The sequence below is a fragment of the Gallus gallus genome, chromosome 4, assembly GCF_016699485.2.
Source record: "Gallus gallus isolate bGalGal1 chromosome 4, bGalGal1.mat.broiler.GRCg7b, whole genome shotgun sequence".
Taxonomy (NCBI): domain Eukaryota; kingdom Metazoa; phylum Chordata; class Aves; order Galliformes; family Phasianidae; genus Gallus; species Gallus gallus.
The window spans coordinates 76,311,961-76,333,055 of NC_052535.1; the positions used below are offsets into that span (position 1 = coordinate 76,311,961).

At 43.0% G+C, this 21,095-nt stretch overlaps 1 protein-coding gene across 6 annotated transcripts in view; it reads right to left on the bottom strand.

Annotated features, from left to right (window-relative positions):
- C1QTNF7 (C1q and TNF related 7) overlaps nucleotides 1-20,141 on the bottom strand; it is a 56,078-nt gene extending 35,937 nt beyond the window's left edge. For 2 of the 6 annotated variants that reach the window (XM_040700462.2, XM_001232333.7), the window contains exon 1: nucleotides 10,681-11,145. The gene's annotated coding sequence lies outside the window, so the exon portion shown is untranslated. Of the gene's footprint in view, nucleotides 1-10,680; nucleotides 11,146-11,167; nucleotides 11,196-12,424; nucleotides 12,553-18,539; nucleotides 18,669-19,745 lie in introns of those variants that run through there. The other 4 variants (XM_040700461.2, XM_040700460.2, XM_046940358.1 and 1 more) reach the window with 4 other exon arrangements.
- Between the last annotated feature and the right edge of the window lie 954 nt (nucleotides 20,142-21,095).

Here is a 21,095-nt window from a genome sequence, read left to right on the forward strand (position 1 = left end):
ACACCTAAATTTGAGAACCAAATCTTGTGTTCATAATGATATTTTCAGTATACACCACTAATTTGACTGTAAGATAATTATTTCCAGGTATGGTTCTGCTTCTGATCCTAGGATTTGGAATTACTCAAAGGATGTGGCAAGCCAAGGGGCAGTGCACTTGTGGAATCACATGCATGGGCTGTCGCACTTCACCCCAGCTTGTTTCAGCCCTAACACAGCTGTCTAAGCTGTGGGAATATCAGGGCATAGTGTGGCCACTTGTAAACATACTTCACAAAAGGAAACAGCAGTGGCCTCTGCATGCTGTTCCCTCACTGAAAATATTCTTGACTTTACTGCATATTGTATATATATTCACAGACATGGATTTATATAGGGGTTAAGATAACAGTTCACAAACTAAGGGTCACAGCTATAATTACAGTTGCCATGTGAAATATAAAAGTGGAAGCTTGGCCAGGACCCCAGAAGCTGTAATGCATACATAAATGTCTGAGACTTGTCAGGTGAAGCCTGTACCATGATCTACTACAACAGACAGCCTAAAATCTCATTTTTTTTCCTCCTAGAATAAGCGTTGAGACTTATATGTAAATTAAAGATTTACGTTTCTCATTCATTTTTTGAGCACTCTTCAGAAGACAGAGTGGGCTGTGCTGCCTGCAGGCTGAGAGCACTGCTCTGCTTTCCTGTGAAGAAAGACCAAGAGAGCTGGGGCTGTCCAACCTGGAGAAGATGAGGCTCAGTGGGCATCTCATCGATGTATAGAAATACCTGAAGGGAGGATGCAAAGAAGATGAAGCCAAGCTCCAGGAGAAGAAGCAATGGGCACAAACTGGAACACAGGAGGATGTGTCAACATCAAAAGTAGACTTCTATGCTGTGCTGATGATGGAGCACTGACACAGGTTGCCCAGAGAGGCTGAGGAGTCTGGATCTGGATCTGGCACTGGATGGCCCTTCTTGAGCTGGGGAGAATGGATCAGATGACCTCCAAAGATCCCTTTCAACTTCAACCATTCTGTGATTATTTCCAGTGTCACATCACAGTGTTTTTAAGAAGTCCACATTTGGCTACTCAGTGAGAGATACAACATACACAGTCAATAGGAACCACTAGGCTCAGTTTCAGTATTGCCTGTAAAAGCTGGGCCAGAAGGACTGAAACATCATGTCAGACAACATGGCAGGTAAACATGAACTAGAGAGCTTATTTCCTAGTGCAGTAAATTTTCAATACCTGTAGGTGCTTCATCTGGAGATACGCTATGTCATTGATTCAGGGTTGCGTTGGCTCCTTGGAGGTACATTCCTACCTAAAATATACCTAAAAGCATTTACTCAGATTCTAGGATCAGACTGGGGCCACACGTATTTTTATTGAAGACACAGATCTGCACTGAATGAGTTCAGTGCATTATGATGTAGTTGGTCTGTGACAGAGGCAGGCTGTTTAAAGTGGGCCATGATGACTACCCTTGAAATCAATCATTAAATGATTATTTTCCAGAGGCATTCTGCACACCTTATCCCAGTTAATTGCAAACTTTTGGTTACTGCAGTATCTGATTGTTTGATTATGTTTATCCATCATGGAAGCAAAACAAAGAAAAAGAAAAAAAAATAGTATCTTATTTTACAGATATGGATATAGGGCACAAGGATGACCTTATTTGCCACAGATCACAGACTGTGCAGGGAAAGAAACTGAGTATTCATCTCCCAGACTGGCTTCCTACCTGTTGGACACTCCTCTTTCTTTTAAATTTAGAGGCTAGAGGAAGGCTGTAAGCCAGCCTGCTATTAAGGAGCATTTTCTGAGGTAAGGGTCAAAGTAAGACAGCACTTGTAAGATGCTAGCTATGTAATGGATTTCAGGGCTGGAGCTGAAAGAGGGGGAAAATTAAAAAGTGCTAATGCTGCTGCTGTACATGTGGCAGGCAGCTGTACTATCCATCATCAAATGTGTGGTTTTCCTTAACACACAGCACATCTGACAATCTGGAATAGAATCCAAACAAGTAAAACCTGGTGTTGAAAATCAGGAAAGGTCCTCGTGATCTCCACTGCTGTCAGTGAGAATTCGTACTGTAATGATCAAAAACTATATGAAGGTGAATACTGCTGTAACTTGTTTAAATTACAGGCCTGGAAAAACATACTTAAGACATCTGGGATCAATTTCTACTTTGAAATTCTGTTCAGCTTTAGGGCTTTTATCAGACCTCATAGGGGTTGAACATTTGTTTTTGAATGCTTCATTGAGTATATAATTTAAGAATGCAAACACATACCATTCAAACCCATCCGAAGCACATCACAATCATATACAAATGTCCTGAGTCTGCCTGTCAGGACCTGGGTAATACTCCATTAGAAGGTCAGAAAGGATTCTGCAATAAACTGTGTTGCCTTTTAGAGGCATGGATGAAAACTGTAGATGCTTAGAAGCAAGAACAGTCTCATTCTTTCATTGCAAGGCTTATCCTGACCTGAAAGCAAAACTCATTTTAAGGTACTGCTAATTCATCAGAGACCAAGTGGTTAGGAACATCAAGGAAACACTGCTCACCACAGAAGACATTGCTGAGAAGAATTCTGGTCATTGCAGCATCGCTCCACAGCCTTACTACCATTCCATGGTAAGGTGGCAGCCCAGAAGGCCACCTCTATCCTTGGCTGCATCTAAAGAGGGGTGGCCACGAGGGGAAGGAGGTGATTGCCCCCCTCTACCCTGCCCTTGTGAGGCCCCAGCTGGAGTACTGCATCCAGGCCTGGGGCTCCCAGCACAAGAAAAGCATGGAGCTATTGGAGTGGGTCCAGACAAGGCCATGAAAATGATCGGAGGGCTGGATCACCTCAGCTATGAAGAGAGGCTGAAGGAGCTGAACTTGTTCAGTGTGGAGAAGAGAAGGCTCCAAGGATTGCAGCCTTCCAGTTCTTAAAGAGAACTTACTGACAGGTGGGAGAATGACTTTTACATGGTTTGATAGTGACAAGATGAGGAGAAAGAGTTTTAAACAAAAAGAGAGGAGATTTAGGCTAGATGTTTAGAAGAAACTCTCTACTCTGGGCACTGGCACAGGCAGCCCAGAGAAGCTGTGGATACTCCATCACTGGTGGTGTTCAAGGCCAGCTTGAATGGGGCCCTGGGCAGCCTGATCTGGTGGGTGGCAACCCTGCCCATATCAGTAAGTTGGAACTGGACGGGTTTCAAGGTTGCTTGCAACCAAAGCCATTCCGTGGTTTTAGGATTCTGTGACTGAATGAGTAAGTATAGTCATCCATTTCTTACATAAATGAGCTCTGTCCAGAGCAGCAATTTTTGCAGACGCCCAAGGTGAAGAGGCCTCTGGTAGCAGCTCCCTAATAAAGCATTTCTGCAAAACTGAGCTACTGTTGCTCTTATGTCTTTGTAAAGTCTCTTTAACGTTACTGCAATGCTTTTACTTCAGCGCTGCCTGTGCATGATAGACATGGTGTGTCTGGGTGCCAAGCTACTTGGAAAAGAGCCTTTTATAATGAATAATAAAACAAACTTCACACAGTAAAGAATGATGGTGTGAAGTAGGTGTCAGCAGAAGTAGGGTACGTATATTGTTTGTAGGCTGGAAGGTTTGGTATAAGTGCAAATGCTCAGGCTCTCTGAGGTTAGCTGAGGTCTGCAACACTGCTACGATATCAGAGAATCATGGAATGTTTTGGGTTGGAAGGGACCTTAAAGATCATCTGGTTCCATCCTGACCTGAATGCAGCACTCCAGGTATCTTGAAAGAAGAGCTTAGGGGAAGAATCACCTCCTCAACCTGCTGGCCTTGCTTCTTTTTATAGGCGATACCAGTAATGTTCTGGGTCTCCCTGGGCACATTGTTTTGCTGCCCTCAGACAGCTGGGGATGAAATAATGTCTTCAGAAGCGAGAAGGGCTGTGCGCTCAGGTCTGCCTTTGACACTTATGAGCCAGAGGGCTGAAGTGCCTGTTATACAAAAATAACGTTCCTACAGTCTAAATAGATAAATATTATAGTTGCTGATTAAAGGAAGCAGTGCCAGGCACTTTTGGCCAGCAGAACAGGAAGGTGTTTCATTACCTCAGGTTTCAAAGACCTTGGATGTTTAGCAGTACCAAGGGTTTACAAAAATGACAAGGAGAAAGCGCTGGTAACAATATCTGACACACATTTACTTAATCCGTGGACAAATTAACATTAATTATCCAATTTATAAATGAGCTTTAAATGGAAGCCCCCTCTCGACTCTCCCCCCACTGCTACATATTTTTAGCATTGTTTGTTTTTAGTAATAAATTAGAAACATCTGCTTCCGTTGACACACTGGGAAGGAAGCACGTACAGCAAACATGCAGGGCAAGCTGCTGGGATGCTGGAGGGGATTGGGTCCCAGGGACCGGGCATGACCCTGCCCATTTCCAACTGTAAAAGGCCAGGAAAATTAAGCCTTTCCCTGGGTAGAGGAGGCCTATGGCTGCTGCAGGGCTGTGCCTGGCTGGTGTCTAAGGCAGGCTGCAGCGGCAGTGAAGGTTTCCAGCAGCGTGTGCTAGGCAGATCCTGCCTTTTAAGGGTAGCTTGGCAATTCTTCCATGTGAGCAAAACTGTTTCTGCAATGGGATCATCTAGTCTTAATCACAAGGAATCCAGACCTTGTTCCAGAATAATCACAGAGGTCATTCAAGCATAAGCAGTGATGGCACTGATCATATGCAGAGAACACTGTCCCACCATCCCCTACGATGAGGGAAAAGGTGCCAGTTTAGAGGACTAAGATGTTTTACAACCCTGGAATATCTCCTGAGGGATGACACAACTTTCAGATCTCTGAGACAGGCTAAAAATGGCCAGGAGGTGCACTATGTTAAAGCATTTGCACAGGCTTTCACCTCATGCAGGAGGTATGAGAACAGCCCTCCTTGGTGTGTGCCACTATCTGCACAAGTGGAAAGCTTGGGCAAAATCCTGCCAGATGCAGCAACCCAAATATAACCTGGGCATCCATGGAGCTGCACCCACGACGAACCCAATCCTTTCATCCCCTTATGTGGCCCCTCTGAAGATGCCTGGATCTCACTGCGGAGTTTTACTAGGACAGCAGAACCAGATGTTTTACACAAACTCATCAGATTTTTGCTCCAGTTTTTGACAATCGAAACTCTCAATCCACAGCCCTAGACTGCAAGGACAGAGCATGCCTGGAGAAAGGGAGAAACTGTGATGCCAGGAGGTTTCCAAAAGACAGCTCCTGTTCCTAAGATGCCCTACTTTTCTGCCTCGCTGTCTTTTCCAGATATGTTTGAGGATAATGTGCAAATTTCCAAATAACCCATTAGGTCTCTTTCTGTCAGTGCAAAAAACCCCTAGCAGAGTCACTGCATGTTGGCTGTACAGTACAGGTATGCTGAGCTGGGCACCTCCTGGAGATTTAGGAGGCATCATTGAGTTGTGATGCAAGGTAAATTTATTTCTATCTGAGAAATGCCAGGCACAGGAATTTTCAATCACAATTCTGCTTAAAAAAGGCTAGAAAACCACAGCTGAGCTGTGTGTGGGGAGCTGCCCAGTTCAGTAGTACAGAGGAAACTCCATTCTCCTTGAGATACTGAAGGTCACTTGAGGTCTTTTTTCTCAAAAAATGCAGCCTCCAAAAACTCCATGTAAAGCAGTGTAACCCCACTATAAAATTTAAAAGATGGTGAAATGTAGCTGATACTCTTCTAGAGAAGCCAAAACCTCAATGCTAGGCGCAATGCTCTCTTACTGTACTGCACTGAAAGCATCACTCAGCCACCCAAGAGGGAAACAGAGACCCTTTGGGGAACGTATTCTCAGAGGGTGAAGGGTGGAGGGTGGGGAGAGGCAGGTGTGATGTCACATTTCACAGATAGCCAGAATCACTTTTTGTTGTGCTTGAACTATTTTCCTGTCTGAATGCCCATGCTGCACTTTTAAATGCTGCAATGCACTTGGGGGAATTTGGTCTTTGCATGTCTATAGGGAGCATTTAGATATATATTGAGGTAATACTAAAATAAAATTGAGTATTTTATCTATTTATTTCCTTTCTTTTCCTTTATGGCTGAGGATAAAAGTGAAAATTTTCTTCCTTTAGAAGTAGACCTGCACTCCAGGCCTTTATGGGAATTGCTTTGCAAGAGTGTAGACCATCCTATTCCCATCCAAAAATCACTACCTCTCTTTGGAACAACTTCTTGGTGCCCCACCTCAAAGCTGGTGCTCAAGACATGTTGGCCACTTTCTAGCAGGAACTCCTGCACTGAATAACAACAACAGCAACTCAGAGAGGCCAAAGCAGCCTGAGTCTTTCTCACAGCCATTGTGAAATCGGCCAACTGGAAGCTTGAGAGCGACACTGCCTTCCCACATTATTTGAGCAGGGGTTACTGGGTTGCCCAGTGACCACCACGGCTTCAGGAAGGAGTGGATGCCAACAGGATCTCTTCTCCAGAGCTCAAGGATGTGGTAAAGGGGGAATCCCTGGGTGAGTATATAGAGGCATCAGGAAAATTGCAGGACTACAAAAAAGAGAATACCAGATAGGCAATATACGAGAGGAAAAGGGTAGAGGAATTGAAGACATATTGGAGACAAATAAATACATGTGGAACAGAGAGAGTTTCTAAAGTTGGGCTGTGATCAAAGACTGTTCTTGTGGTTTAGGGCCAAAAAAGTTCAGGCTCTGGCAGATAACCTACAGAGCATTTCCATGCATAACTGGACCTTGGAAAGTCTCAAAGGAGTCAATTGCTCTGTAACAAAACATAAACGTAGTGTCTGGAATGAGCAATGGATGCAGAAAGTAACTTAGGTGTTTCTCTGCTAAGTCCTAAGAGAGACGTTTCTACTGTTCAGTGACAATGAAAAGAAATTATATGTGAAAAAGGACATGAATCAACAGCCTGGATGTGTCAGGGTGTGGAATTATTCCCTGGGTACACGAAAGCACAGCAGACCAGAGCTGTGCAGGAACATCAGTGCAGGGCTAACAAGACTGGCGTAACATCAAGTTTTTATGGACTGCTGAAAAGGGAAAAGACTTTTGGTCTTCAGTCCTAACAGCAAGCAAGAACAGAAGGCACGTGTTCCATCAGGAGGGAGCTTCTCTCTCCAAGAAAATGGAGAGTTTCCCTGGACCAACGCAAAAAAAGTTCTGCTTTTTTTTTCCCAAAGTGTAAAAAGAAATGGGAGGTCCCACTCAGCAGCTCCCAAACCAGGTCCCCCGCACTGGCCTGGTGCCAGTGATGAGGCCCACTGGACAACAGGAAGGAGGTGGGGTGAACAGGCTTGACACACACCTCTTTAACTCTGCCCTATGAGCCCTTTTTGTTTTCATAGCAGTATCACTCCCTGTTCTTACTGCATTTTTTAAACTGCATTTCAGGTCCTGTTTCCTTATTAATGTCCTCTCCACTATGATTTTTTATGTAAGAAAATATAATTATTGGAAGAATATAAAAAACCTCAGAGGAATAAAACAGAGAGCATTACAATATATCCTAAAAAGCTTCCCACTATGGAACTGTTTCCTTCCTTCCCCAGCTTTAACCTCAGACTCTTGCCAGATGTTCCTGATTATAGCAGGGTGTCTGATCTTGAGTTTGGGGTCTCTCCAAAGGGGGAGGGGAGAGCATAAAGTTGAAAGTAGGATGGGTGGCCTGATGGTGTCCAAACACAGCCAAGTATCTCAATTAAATCTTGTCGGAGACTTGGCCTCCACTTCTGTAGGCTGCACCACACTTGAGGCTGTGAGATGCTATACAGATGAGGAGGACAAATTCAGTAGATAGACTGATGGCAAGCCAATAAATTTAAGCCAGCACAACATATGGACTCTCGCATCTATCAGCCTTGGAAAGATTGCTCCCCACAGACTTCTTCTAGGTTTGCCCAGACAATGTGAAACATCCCAGGCACTGAGACTTTTCCCCTCTTTCCCTCAGATTGTTTTATAACCACGCACCTCTCACTGCCAGCCGCATTTTCCCATTATGTACAGTCTAATCTTTCCCTTTAAATCCAATCCCATTATTATTTGTAGTAAGATCTGGTTTTATACTTAACAGTTCTGCCCTTCCTAAGCCTTACACCTGACAGAACTGCACACTATAACTATTTAATCTTACAATTTAATAACTATTTAATCTTACGATTCTATCCCTTCTCACTCAACATTTAGTGAAACTGTAAAACATCCCTGAAGTACTGAGTGAGGTCCTTCACAGTACTGCCTTCATTACTATGAGCTTTCCAATTCACAACCAGCATCAGGACTAGACACCCCAAACCAGATCCACACTGCTTTTCCAAAATAAAAATTAAATCCTAATATATAAAGAACCTGAACAATTTACTTCAGCGTTGTGAAATCAGGCTAATCTGGATTTCTTCTTCAGCTTCAAAACTACTTTACAGATCTGCACCTCTTAATTTAGAGAGTCTATGAGCAGAGATGAAAACGTTTTGCTGACAGTTGCAGCCTGATGCCCATCATTAAAATGTAAGTATGCCCAGTAATTATCTCAAATGCAGCCTTTATTTTTCCTCTTTGAACACAAAAGACAAGCTTGCTGAGTGTGTAGTGTTTTCTGCCAAGGAAATCACATAACTGCTTTGCTTGCTGTCCTTTCAACTAACAAAAAATCCACATCAGCAGTTAAAAGTGGGGTTTGACCTTTCTTGTATCTGTGATAAGTAACCTGCAGTAATCAGAAGGTGAGATCTGAGGTTGTTTTCTGCATTTTATCATCTGCAGTGTGTCTCTTTGGGAACATGGACTTTATTTCATCATGCAGTGACAGTACGTGTAATGTTGCTGTAGCACTGGTGTAAGGACCTTGAACATTAGGCTTTCCAGCACACGTGACATACCTGTGAGTGGACACACTACAGGGAATTAGGGATATGTCGGCTCCATCACACTGAATGGGACACTCAATCCAGCCCTCAGGACACTGTTCCTACGTGTATTTTTGTCCACCTTCTCACCTTGCAGCCTTATATAAGCACAATAGTGAAATGTGGAGATGAAATAATATGAATACCAGGCTAAGGAATAATGTGAATTCCAGGATAAGGAATAGGCAGCCATGGAGGAAGGAGAATGAACTTCCTTTGCCCTGAGCCATATAGCCTTTGCCCATCTGATCTTTGTTGGACATACCTGCAGTCCTACCTTTCCACAGCTCAGAAAGGATGGCAATGGTACGGTTCCCACTTGGCACAAAATTTAACTCAGGGGTTCTCAGAAGAAAATAGGCACTCAGAATTTCTTTCCTTCCAGTGGGCCAGGCTTATCAGCTCCTCTGCATCCATTTTTGCTTTTCCACACCATTTCCCCTGCCCTTCCCACTCTGTGCTTCTCTACTCTTAAATAGATTCCTTAGGTGGAGCATGTGTGTCCATGGGGACACAGCTGCAGGCTGGGCTGCATGAGAGTTCATTGGGGCAGACCTACATTTCTACCTACTCTGAAAAGGAAACTCCACTTCAGTAGCACAGCTGAAACTATCTAAGTCAGGGAGAACAGAGAGCAGGGAATTGCAAGAAGAAGGGGTTTGTCTCTTTAACTCACTCTGCACCATGGCTGTGTGATTTCTGAAGCATGATGCTGTTTCTCTATTCACCAGAAGAGCTGGTAATAGCAAATTACCATCGCTTGCACAGCTCTAAGGGCGGTGTAATGCTGTGCTCACACCCATATTTTCCTAAAGCTTCAGCAGCCTGAAAATCTTCATCATTTCCTTGAAAGTGAGTGGGTTAGAAAAACTAGCCACCACTGTGAGTATCATGTTTTGGGCAGCTGGCATGCAAGCAAGCGTTGCCTCAGCTTCATCTGAATAATGGTAACCAGAGACCCAGGGGAAAAGAGAGAGCAAGAAACTGCTTATCCACTTACACTCTCACCTACTCAGACCATGGTTGTGTTCAATCACTTACACTCTATTTAACAACACCCACTCTCTCCACTGTCTGTAGCATACAGCCACAAAGCATGCTGCCAGTAGCAGTGGAAACACAAAAAGTTAAATGACCTTGGGAAGGAAAACCACGACAGAATAAATGTCCCACCAGAATAACAAATGGGTATTTTTTTTGGTGAGAGCTTAATAAATTAATATTGAGAGATTAACTTTGCAAAAGCAGAACCCCAAAGCAAAATGATTTATTTGGTATTTACAGATTTTTTTTTTGCAAAACAAATTTCTATGAAACCATAGCAACAAAGGTTCAAGTGAATACTTGGAATGATGCTGGAACCATTCACGAGGGAAAAAGCCTATAATCTCTATTTCGAGTTGATGGAATGTAAGATTAAAGTTAAATAGAAATAAATATTGCAAAAGATCTTAAGCAGTTATATCACCCTAAGCTTTGTGAAAGGTAGACATTTACAAGGAATTTTTTTACCAGAAAATTGTGTCCCTGATTTTTAAAAATCTGTCTTGTAATTTCTGACAGGAGGGTTATGTGCATACATGTCAGAGTCTTTCTTTCTTACAGGATACATAAAGAAATTTAACAGGAGGACTACTGCAATGGATTTTTAATGGAATCGTGTATCCCAGCAAAAACCTGTATTTCTTCTGAAAGTTACATTCCCTTCTTTGAAAGGAAGTCAGAATAGGAAAGCAGAATCTGTTGCAACTTACCTTTACATTCGAGTAGATGACACCAATGTTTTCCAGGAAAAGCAACACCCTTCTTTCGGGTCGTGCCGTAGGAGCTGTAAATTGAAGCCAACAGGTAATTGTTGGTATTTCCAAATCCGTTAAAGCCAATCTGAACGCCTCGATGACAGATAATGTACTTCACGAAAACTTATTTGAAGCTTGATGCTCTTGTATTGAGCTTTGGAACTGCCTGTCTCAGCTAAATAAGCTCCCACTCCTTTCCTCGGACACTTGCCAACTTTTCTAATTTAAAGCAACTGTCTGCTCGCTATAAAACTCCTGCTGGAGGGAGCTCAATGTATACTGCGGAGCAACAAGCAAGAGTGTGCTCTGGACTGAAGAGGTGGGACAGATTCCTAGCAGGACGTGGGGCATAGCCTCCCCGAGGTAACGTTATATCATCTTTGGAAAGCATTATCAGTAAGTTGTCTCCTCGGTAAAGACAAGAGGAGGAAAAAAATCATACTCTTTCTGGCATGTCATTCCCTCAGCGTGGGATTTGGGAGGAGCACCATCTGCCTCAAAGTAAAGGAGGAAGCAACAGCCTCAAATGCACCAAGTGCTCAGAGCTGCCAAAGGAGCCTGCTCCCCAAACCCGATGGGAGGCTCCCCATACTTTCTGAGGCAGTGGTCCTCGCTCTGAGGCTTTGGGGACAGGTCCAGGGGCTTCCTCTGCTGCTGCTGCAATACAAGGTAATCCTCTCACAGTGGAAGAACTGAGGTCCTGAATGCGTCCTTCGTGATTTTAGAGACTTTCAAAAGAAAGTCATGGCAGCTGTCCTATCTTCTGAGACACCGTCAAGCTTTAAATAACAGAGGCATGACTTTCAAAGGCATCCACGTACTGGAGATGACTGTTCTGCTTTGCTCACATTAAGATAGTGGAGCACGTGAAATGTCATTCAAGCAGAAGAGCTGTTTGAGCTCATGTGGAACGAGAATAATTCCTCCTTGTTGTGAGGAATTTATTTCAACCAGCCACAGCTGACCCACATGATGTGCATTTGTGACTCGATAAAGTTCCCATTTTCCAAATATGAAATCTCTGCAGAGCAACTAAGAATAAGCAAACAAAAAGGCGTCAGTATCTCGGCCTAAACTATAATACACTGTGATTTTGGAAACTTCAGTCTCTGAGCACCCAAATTCCATGTTAGTATGATAACAAACTGCTGTAGATGCTTATGCTGGGTAATGTCTTGAAATGAGGATCCTGAATAGCCAACCAAAATACTGAGCACTTTTGGAAATCCATGTGACAGATCTGTTCATGCTAACGTGGCATAAGGATTACTGCTGTCATTATTAAGTGACTTTTGCTTTGTCAGCCATATTTTCTTGCAAAATTAACATAAGCTAAGATGGGCATTAGCTTTGTAGCAATCTATGTACTAAATATTTCATATTTTTAACTAAGAAGTAAAAACAGGATCCTGTGTATTCAATCAGTATAGACAAAATATTGCTGCCAATGATGAGAGTAAGGATTTCAGGAAAGCCAGTTCTATTTCAATGGAGTACAAATTAATGATCTGCTGGGGAACTTAGTTGCAGATGAAAGTGTAGTGAAACACTAATACTGTCCTTATCATATCACTTTAATGTATTGTAGAAGCTCAATGGTTTTGGTGTCTTAATTCTCATTTTGTGAGCAGGAATTATTTATATCCTTTTAGGCACAGGCAACACTGTAAATTTGTATTGGTATGCTTATAGTAATTACCTTGAATTTTTAAAGATCATTCAGAGAACTTCATTCCCATGCTCGCTTCTTTCTGCACCAGTCTAGGAAAACATGAGCTGCTGCATCTTATTCCTATTAATTCCTTGGGACCGCAGAGGATATCACCCCTGTCACATAGGAAAAAAAAAAAACAACACAAAAATGTTTATTAGTGACTTAGAGAAGACTGGCAGGAATTTATATTGGATTTATCTGGATTGAGCTTGTCTTGCTGTTGAATACAAGTTTACAGTCATATACATGTGGACATTTATTGCATAACAGTCTGTTGTGTCTTGAATACCAAAAAATAGAAATTCATGTAACAGATACATGAGAGAAAATGTGCTCCAAGGAACACAGTCATCAGATCCTTGACAAATTGTCATTTTTTATCCTCTCATGAGAAAAGCAGCTGGGATGTTTTTCTGATGGCTTATTTTAATTCTTTCTCTGACCAAAGTATTTTAAGATTCAGCAAGTTCTATTAAGTATCAAGGACATTTCCAACATATGTATCTGAGCCAGGAATCAAACAAAACAAAAACTCTTGCAGTGAACCATTAGGCATTTGATTTGCTGGCAGGAAAGAATACAACTTTGAGGCATTAAAAATGAAATATCCTTTGATGCTGGGATATAGGATTTTCCTCTGTTATGGATGAATGCATTTGTATCCAGATAATATCCAATTCAGCTGTCACAGTGTTAATGTAACTGCTCAGGACTCGTCTTGGTACTGAGAGAATGTTTATACAGTACAGTGCACTCTGGGAAGTCACAAAGCTGCTAACAGCCGGAAGCCTTATTCTCTCGTCATCTGGGGTGATATGAATGAAGATAAGCTTCATTCAGGTATACAGAAATATGCTGTTGTCCAGTGCCCTACAGGAAAATCAAATGTTACAAGAAAATATGATGCCAAAACACACAACAGTTTTTGCTTTGTTTTTAAGGGGTGCTGCTTTCATAACCCCCAGCTGGTGCATCCACGTGGAGAAGTCCAACAAGTGAATGGCTGCAGGGGTGGGATATGACCACGAGGAACAGCACAGGTCTGGCAGCTGCTAGGGCCACACACTTCAGGGAGGCATCCATGTACCAATGGATTAACTCGACATATATTTTTGTATCTGTATGGAATGCAAACTGCAACTCCAACAGGGCTTGAGATTTTTCAAATAAGTATAATTTATCCTAAGCCTAAATTTGCTAGAAAACACAGTCTGAAGCTCATTTACCCAATGAAATTACCTAACTGAAATCAGCTCAGCTCTGCACCTGCATTCAATCATTAGTCACCAATGTAAAGGTTAACAAGCACGATTTAAATCTTATCTGCTTGGTGCAGCTTGGAACAGCAGTGCTATATGTACTGTTCTGAAATGGAGTGCTATTTGTTGCAAGTGGTGCAGCACATTGCATTTCTCACCTTCCAGTGAATCAGATCAACCCAGCGTTAAGGCTTGGAGTCTTACCAGGGTAGAGCATTGCAGCTCCATTTCCTCCACTATTTATCAGCAATTAAAACTTCAGTTGGAGTCCCACTTCACCCACCTACTTCTCCACAAGATGAGGAAGGCTTTTAACCTGCTATTTTTCCCCTCCCTTTTCCTTCAGTGGCAAACCTTTCCATCAGGAGTCTTACAGACCAGAGCACAGAATTGCAGAAATGTACTGATGTCTTAAGCCATTGCTGGGAACTCAGTGAGACTGACAGATAGGAAAGGGCTCCTGAAATGCATAGAGTGTTGTAAACTAGCATCAGCAAAAAAGCAATGCTTTATCTAAATTGTCCATCTATCTCATTTTTTTTTCTCCAGTAATCTGTTCTCTCAAAGCACAGAGGGTGACCATTGTTCCAAATGCAGAACAGCAGAAATAACACTTTTGTACTACAGAACTATCTGGTTTCAGTTATTAAAACTTTCTGCCTTGTGCTTATTATTTTTCTTTTATTTATCTTAATGCATTCCAGTATGTTGTACTGCAGACCAATATAGCCGTTCTCCAAACTCTAGACATTTACGTTACTCAGAAAATGTCATGTTTGTATCACTAGGCACAGTTGTCTACGGTGGAAAGGGAAATAAAGTCCATATCCGTCAGTTCACATCCCTTTCAGAACAAGGTTACTGTCTTTGCTTCATAGCTGGCTATACAGTCGTACCCTCCAGAGGCATCTCAGCTTCCTCTCCATGAGGCCTCAGCTTATCACTCTCCTTTATTTTGGAAGAGAAAGAGGAAATAGGCCACCAGTTTATCTCCTACTCATATTAGCCAGATGGAACGAAAACATGCTTGGTATTCAAGACAGTGTAATAAGAATAGCTTATATTTACTTTTCTTCTGCCAAATGCAAGCCCAGCAGCAATGAAAGATAAGCCTGAAAGTAACAGATTCATTTAAAATTAGCCCACACAGTGGTTTGGGAGTACTGGGAAACAAAACAGCTCCTCTGAGCACGATTAACAGCTTTCTCTATTACAAACAAGGAGTTTGTACCTGCAGGAAAGCCAGCTTTGCTTGCCCTGTCACGTTGGTGCTTTGCTACCTCCACTGTTATCCTCTCTGCTCATGGTGCCATTGTCAGTGCCCTACAAATATGGGTGAAGTACCAGCCCCACTGCTGCTCCTCCAACGCATTAAATCCTGGGCTTCAACATTTCTACAGAGATGTTGGCCCATTGGTATTGGAGATGATGAACAAAGATAGTGAGGACAGCTGTACTGAAGAACTTAGCAACCCTTGGCTTTATTCTTTTTATTGCCCAGGACGAAAGGGTACATGAGTGAAGTTGTTTCTACAAGCTCCTCATTCAAAACCCCCATGAAGAAGAATGCTACAGACAGACACAAAGGACAACAACTTTTCACTGCATGCACACACCAGTCCTAATTTATATGACACAAATCTATTCAACCTCACATATGCAAACTACTTATTTTTCCTATCTTCTCTTTCAACTAGACAGGATAGGAAAAGACTTTTATCCTATTCCACACTCGAAGGGGCTATACATGTAGCACTTCGAGTCATAAAGCAAACGTCAGCTTGAACTACTTTCAAGTTTCCTTATTTTGTTTGTTCAAAGAGAAAGTTATTCGATTTATTATGCTTCATTTATCTGAAGCAGCCTGCACTGTGCTAGCTGAGTGCTTTGACCTTTTGCATATTCTGTAGCTGATTGGTTTGGCCATCCATCTTCTCCACTTGTTGAAACCCTCACTTAGCAAAGAAAGGCCAACAGCCAAGCCTGCATGAAAAATGTGATGCAAAAGGAATCGATTAGGAGCAGGGTATATTTCATTGTATTTCCCATAGTATATTAGGCATTGAAGATTATGTAGAATCTGAAAAAGTGCCTAAGGTGCCTGAACTTCATGGCTGATGACAAATTATGACTATATTACACTTTTTGAAAAATCTTTCTGGGAAGAAAAGAATCTTATGAAATCTCTGGTAGAAAGCAGTCAACGTTCCTATTTCCCACAGTGATCTAAGCTCTACTAGTTAATCTAGTTCATTTCTGACTATGTTGGCAACTTCTCTCATTTAACATAGCTAAGACCAAACCTTGGTGAACCACGTCTAATTCAAACTATTTCTTTTGACAATTCCATCCTCACTTTTGTTCAGGAATGTGAAGAGGGGAAAAAATGATATAGAGCAAATAAAACTCCCACTTGTTCACTGACCCTTGAAATCACAACTTCTCCTCTGCAGAATGACAAAACTTTAACAGAGGGATAGGCGTTGTCTTGTAGGCAGAGGAGCCCATAGGCTGGTGGCCAAGCAACCTTCCAAACAGCAGGAGGTCTGGACTTGAACTTCCTCAGGCTCCGGGTAGTGCTAAACCTGCATATAAAACTTGCCTGGGTAAATGTTATTTATAGAACATTACCACTTGGATGTGGAGAGCTGCATCTGTATTAATCATGTTTTACAAGGAGCAGGCTCTCAGGAGTAAAGGAAATGCAGAGAAACATCACAAACCTCTCAAAACTGTTGTTTATGAAAGAGTTTCAAGTACTACTGAGCTTGAGGATAGGTGAAAAAGTCACTGTAAAAGAAATTCAAACACAGAAGAAGTGAATTTTGAACTGTGTGTACATGACAATTTGTGCTGAATGTTTGCCAGAAATAATGGCATTTGAATGGCTCATGGTCCAGTTACCTGGTCTCAAATCTTACAATGATGTTCTAGCAATTACTCCTTACAGTCAAAGAGAATTGGGTAAGAAAAGACTCTTTACCTCAGACAAGGATAGGAATCATTCTGAACTCACGCAGTGCATAACCAGGAGGGCAAAAACATAAAAAATATAGATTTGCTTTATCTGATGAGAGCGTTTTCTATGAATGGAGTAGCTGAAAATGTCCTCTTCCCTGAAAAAGGGCAGTTGTTCTACACAATTCAGAAAGTTTCCCTTCTCCCAACCCACCCCGTGTAGCCCTTGATCAGTGTGTTTCTTGGGCAGAAAGGGCAGCAGCAGAGTACAGTTGTGTGTTCATGCAGTGAGACAGCCAGTCTTTAGAGCTATTTTCGTAATGCAGTAAATATCAGCCTTGCACATTAGGCACCCTGTGGTTCTCCCTGACTGCAAATACAGCTTGCTTGGGTTTGAAGAGAGCATTATCTGACATCCTCCTGCAAATGATTCAAGGGTTACTCCAAGATAAAATGGTAACTGCTCAAGAAAACCAAATGCTATATATGAATATACGCATGTATATTCATTTCTGCTGTTCCTTCTCCATCTGTCTGATAGGCTGACTTTCCAGCTGCTGAGCTGCTATCAGAGGGTGGCATTTCTTCTTTTAAATGGAAAGAGGATTCTTTTAATTGTTAATTGATACCACCCCCCGGAGCTAAGGGTGGATGAAGCACGATTGATTACAGATGGCACCGTTATACAGCAGTGGAACAGGATGTGATGTGCATTAGCAGCAGAATACCTAACTACAAGGGCTCGGCATCAAAAACAATCAATTCAGTTCAGTCTCTTTGGAAAGTCTGGAAAGATCCATGCCATTAAATTTCTGTTCATAAAACTTTATTGTCTATGGATGCTTTTCCAAGTGAGTAGGCTGTTGGCGATACACATTTCCTGACCTGTACAAGTTCTCTGACACTAATGGTAACAAAATATAGCTGACAACTTTCTGAAATGAAACATCTGAATCAAAACAAACAAATCACTGCTGTCACAATTAGCCTGACTACTTAAAACTGCAGAGGTAGCGTAACAGCACTGATCAGCACAAGTAATTCATCTTAAAAAGTTGGAAAATATATTTTCATTAGTAGAAAAGCCTTTCTTTCATTTGTTCATACATGCATCAAAAAGGACAGAAGTTGAAATTAGGGATGTAAAGTGCCTGGAGATGCCTGGAGGAGTGGCCAAATGCACGAGCTCATCTTTTACCACCCGGCACAGGAGTGGCACGGACACCCCAGCTCATGGTGCTTCTAGTGAGCAGGAACAGCTGAAAGCTCTAACATTAATTGCAGGTTTTCACTGGAGTGCCTCAAGCAGAAGATGACAACATTAGGGTCTGTTTCCACAGTGTCATGAGTCTTAGCATCCCTTTCTGCGGGAGGAATAGAGGTTGCCCAGCCTGGCTCTGGCCAGGACAATGCACCGCAAGAGAAAGGGCTTGAAAACCCTGCTCCTTGCTAGACCACTGCCCCCATAACAAAGCTTGGAGCATGCCTGCTGCTCACTGGTGGACTTCATCTGAGGTCCCAAATAGGGTTAAGGACAAGAGAGGCACAAAGCAGACCGAAATGCTGTAATGGACTCTAGACAATCAAAAAAATTTTGCTAGCAAAATACAGCAAACATACAGCTCTCCCCAGGCGTTAGGAGCCCAAGCAGGATTTCTGTCAATTCTAGGGCTTTTGTGTCTCCAGGTAGGCCTGGGGCTCCCTTGGGCTTTTGTGTTGGGATGTGGAAGGAACAGTGGAACTGGGGTAGGAGGCAGGGTTCCATGCAGGTTTCCCAGCAGTCCTGCTCAGGCTTCACTGCTTGGAAATGAAGGTACAACGTAAAAGGAACAACAGCAAAGAACTTGGAAAAGCAGAAAGCAGAAGTTGGAGCGGTAACAAACCCTGGAAAGCTGCAAAGACCATCTCTGTTGCAATCCTGGCCAGTGCTGAGATGTTCAGCTAGCTCACTGCAGCACAGATGGGAATGTTCGGTCTTAGATGAAAAGACACGCGTGTGTGGATGTGCAAGTCTAAGAAAGAAAAATACAGCCTTATGTATGTTTATTTTATGTCCAGTTTTTTTTTTTTTTTGCGATGTGTGTTTCCTAACCAATTGCTAATTCACTCCATCTATAGTGAATAAACAGACCAGCACTCTGGAATCTGTTTTTAATTACAAAGTTATTTCATTTAATGATGAAAAATGAGGATATCTTTTTTTTTTTCTTTCTTCCGTCCCATGTGACCTGCTTTCTATAGGGCTTCTATTTTAAACATTTCCAAGCATCCTTCTCTTCTGGTTCCGGAATTTCCCTGTTCTCCACCCCTTATATTTCTTGGACAGCACAACTCCACAGTAACTAATTGCACTGTGAATATTTATCCTCACATATACCAGAGAGACCGCACATTTCTGTAGTGCTGTTTTTTAAAGTTTCTTGAAACTTCCCGAGTGACTGCAGCAAACAGCCCAAGAGTAACAGAGCTGCAAGTCAGAAGTTACATCGTTAGGAATTGCTAAGAAATAATAATTGCACTAATGTCTCTTTGTACCTCTTTGCAGCATATAAGAGGGCTCATTAAGGGTTCCTCTCCTGGGGCAGAAGTACCTGAGTGGGCTCACATGTATAAGGCTCATCTTTGAGAGACAAAATTGGTTCCCAAATGGTCCCAGAATGTAGACAGCACGGCCATGGCTCTAATTGTCGCTCTTTAGACCCCGTCTCTTCATCTAAAAGCCTGTCCTTAGTGTGAAGATGGAACACCTGGAAAATTGACCCACTTTTATGGGGTATTTTTTGCTATTTTTAAGCAGGTATTTCTCTCTGCTTTCCAAATCTCTTTTAAAGAGCCTTCAAAGTCACTCCTCCCAAGAATCTCTCAGACAGCATCTGTGGGTTAAATCTCCGAAAATGTGAAACTATGGGGTGTCCCCTGGGACCTGTCCTGCTGGAGGGGTGGGGTGCGGCCTTTCACAATTCCTGCTGTGGTTGGCAGAAAAAGAGATGTCTGGGCAGCAGCAGGAAGACGCAGTGAACATGGCAAGCATAAGACCCTGGCTTTTCAGTGCAATCCCAAGTTCTGGGATGTTCCAAGTGTGGCCTTACCTTGAGTACTGGATGCAGGTTTGGGCATCGCAATATAAGGACATAAAGCTGTTGGAGAGTCTCCAAAGGAGGCCTACAAAGATACATGAGCAGTGTCTGAAGTCCCTTGGCTCATCCAGCACAGAGCAGAGGAGCTGAGGGGAGGCCTCATGGCGGCTGCAGCTCCCAACGGGGAGCAGAGGGGCAGCGCTGAGCTCTGCTCTCTGTGGCAGCGACAGGGCCCGAGGGAACGGCACGGAGCTGTGCCAGGGAGGGGCAGGTTGTGGCATAAAAGTGGCATTGTGTGCATGAGAATGAGGATTCCACTTCCTCCTACAGCATAAGGCCTGTAGCCCTCTGACCTACCTGCCCGGGCTCCGCTGTGGGGCTGACGGGGCTCTGGGTGCCCCTGGAGGTGAGGCGGGAAGTGCCCCGTGCCCGGCAGGCCAGGCTGGCTCTTTTTCTGCCTAGTATTGCCCTCTGCTGGCACTTCTGAGAACACCATCAACATTTCAGTTACTACTGCCAAGGCCATTTAGCCGCCCGTTACTTTGTTCCCTTATATATGTATTCGTCTGCACTGCCAGCTTGTGGAACCCCGGAGATGGTATTTCTGTTGTTACCATCATTTAAAAACTCCTTCTTCGTCATTACGGTTTTTGAACTGATGTTTCAACAGCTTAACGTGTTCTGGGTGGAAACTCCAGCAGCCAACCTGCCTTCTGCCAGCTCTAGATATGTCCTTGTTTTTGGGTACCCTTTAATACAGTCTTTAAAGGATATTCCCTGTGTAAAAGCTGAGAGCAGTTACTGGTTTCTGCTCCAAAGACTTTTCTGAAAGGACTTTTCTGAAGCCTGAAGGTAATAATGAACTGGTTGCTCCAATCCACTGATGAAGATGGATGGGGCTGATCTGCCCTACAACAAGCAGAGAATTGCATCCTCATGGCATAACTTCTGTATACTGGAGAGGACCAAAACTAGGAGTTCACTGCACCATGGAAACAGCTAGGCATCCTTTTTCTACATAAAATAAAGTGTAGAAAATTTTCGTATGAAATAAATGATATGTGAGGCTGGTGTTACCTTCAACCCCTCTGCCCACAGCATCGCTCCTGCCTTAAACGTGTCATTTTCAATCACAGAATGGCCCGGATTGAGAAGGACCTCAAAGATCATCTAATTTCAACCCCCTGCCATGGCCAGGTTGCGCCCAACCACCAGGTCAGGCTGCCCAGAGCCAGAGGAGAACTTTTCTTTACAGCACAGGAAACAGATAACTGCGTTAAGCAGTAAACCCAATGAAACAGCTGATATGGGTTTCTCTGTTCCAGCAATGAGACAGCAGCTAAGCTGCCTTGGTACACCAAC